This window comes from Palaemon carinicauda, chromosome 11 (genome assembly GCF_036898095.1).
Source record: "Palaemon carinicauda isolate YSFRI2023 chromosome 11, ASM3689809v2, whole genome shotgun sequence".
NCBI lineage: Eukaryota > Metazoa > Arthropoda > Malacostraca > Decapoda > Palaemonidae > Palaemon > Palaemon carinicauda.
The window spans coordinates 10420485-10422984 of record NC_090735.1 but is presented as its reverse complement, the minus strand read 5'-3'; the positions used below and the strand labels follow the sequence as shown (position 1 = coordinate 10422984).

Here is a 2500-nt window from a genome sequence, read left to right as displayed (position 1 = left end):
GCTTATAGCACCTTGATTTTTCCACGTAGGGTTGTAGTATAGCTAGTAATAATAATAATAATAATAATAATAATAATAATAATAATAATATCAACAACAATAATAATAATGATAGTGGAGACTTAGATAATCAATGACGAAGGCTGATATTTATTTAGACCTTTTTTGCATTGAGAAGTATTTGTGCCTTGCTAAATAGGTCACATATTTATCTATTACGCTGGTTCTTATTCTCAGAGAGAGAGAGAGAGAGAGAGAGAGAGAGAGAGAGAGAGAGAGAAAGTTTAAAATTTTGGAAAATATTAAAAAATGATACGAGACAATGAACGGTCTAGACTGAACTATAATTCAAAGAGAGAGAGAGAGAGAGAGAGAGAGAGAGAGAGAGAGAGAGACCCATGGCGCAGTCTAACAAACACGTACCGAAAGATTAGGTTAATGGCAAAATCATTGCCAATTTCAAGTACTTAGTACCTCTCACAGACCCAAGAATTGCCTGAACTGCAAGCATCCCTAACTATAACGAGAGAGAGAGAGAGAGAGAGAGAGAGAGAGAGAGAGAGAGAGGTACCTTCTATTGCTTGGGAGAATATCTACAAGCTTTTTATTTTAGTCAATTGAAAATCGGTTCGTAATTCTACGAAGGAAACTTAACATTCTCTGGCGGAAATGGATGACTACCGCCATCTAGTATCTGCCCCTGGAAACTATTTTCAACCTGTCTTGATTTCATAGTCTTTGTATGTATAAACTAAAGTTTCACACCCTGTATGATTTAGGTATGTTTTTATATGTAAAATTAATCATATCCTGAAATCAAATTCTTTATATACAAATCAATGATTCATATATTGAATACTTGATAAGATTAAAACACTCTTTGTATTTATAAATGAATTAATCGTTTCCTGGATATTTCCTAAAATGAAAAGATTAGGTCAGTTTTACTAGTGCCAAATGTGTCAAGTATGAAACGTTCTTGTCTTGCTTAAAACATCTTCTTTTTTATATTTTTCAGAAAATAAAACTAATTAACATGTTTGTCTCGCAACAACAAAGACATTCTCGAAGATTAGCAAACAGTTCAGGAAGAATTTTGTAAATATTTTAGTTATACTTTTACTAAATTGCCTTGAATGAACTCATCTCTTTAAGAAGAAAAATAAAAGAAGAAAAAGAAGAAGCTATAAAGGAAACGAATAATTAAGAATATAGACAGACTTCTCTAAGAAGAAAACTAAAAGAAGAAAAAGGGGAAGCTATAAAGAAGATGAATGATTACGAATATAGACATAAACTCCTCTAAGAAGAAAACTAGAAGAAAAAGAGGAAGCTAAAAGGATACGAATGATTAAGAATATAGACATAATCAAGAATATAGACATAATTACAATCTTTACATCCGGACCAGAGACCGTCTGACAAGGTGAACTAGAATCCGTGCACTCAATGAAAATAAGGACTTCTCACGATTTTGTTTAATTCGCGCTATTTTTGCAACATCGTTTCTCTAAGTAAAACGATACAACAACAACAACAGCAACTACAACAACAACAACAACAACATCAACACCAACATCAACAACAACAACATCAACAACAACTATGAATCTCCATTAACAACCATAACATATGTAACTCTCCATTAATAATCACAAGATGATCAAAACACCACAAATGTCTGATATTTTAAGGACTATTCGAATTTTACCTAGGGAAAAATTCCCTTGATAAGGCTGATACTTAAACTGCCATAAACAATGTGATACTGGAGGCCTCTTTTAAAATCTATATGAGAAAATACTTTCTGGTTCGACGTACAAACCTTCCTTTCGTTTTTTTTTTTTTTTTTCAATTTTTTTTTTTCTAAATTTATCCTAAAATATTTCTTTCTTATAAAAAAAATTAATAAGAGATTATCAAAAACATAGTATAATTCTTAATATCCCCATCACTATTTCCGTTAAACTACCGTAATATCTTACTTTCTAAAGATTTGAGAAAGTAAAAACCTTGAAAATCACCTCGAAAACCTTTACAAACTAACTAAGAACATGGAACCAAATTAAATTACCACAAGATCTTACTTCCTAAAGTATTCAGAAAATAAATACCTCAAAAACCTTCACAAACTAAGAACATCGACCCAAACTAAACTACCAAAAGATCTTACTTCCAAAAGCATTCATTAAGTAAATACCTCGAAAACATTTACAAACTAAGTAAGATACATGTAACCAAACTGCATAATTTCTAAAAAACAAAAACATTTGCATCAACCGCCGCTTCATAAATTTCCTACTCTAATCTATCGATATATATTTTTATTGCCAGAAGAATGCCCTAACACGTTCCAAGACACTGACCGGCGTGTATCCTAATTATCGGACTTCCTCCTCCTCCTCCTCCTCCACGGACTTTTTGTCTTAATTTCCGTTGTCTTTGGCATCTGTTTTGCGAAAGACGACAACAGCAGTAACCCCAAAAGCACTGATCCTCT

At 32.3% G+C, this 2500-nt stretch overlaps 1 protein-coding gene across 2 annotated transcripts in view; it reads right to left on the bottom strand.

Moving 5' to 3' along the window:
• Positions 1-2500, bottom strand: part of LOC137649968 (ubiquitin carboxyl-terminal hydrolase 2-like) — a 250047-nt gene that overhangs the window by 97415 nt on the left and 150132 nt on the right. The window lies entirely within an intron of this gene.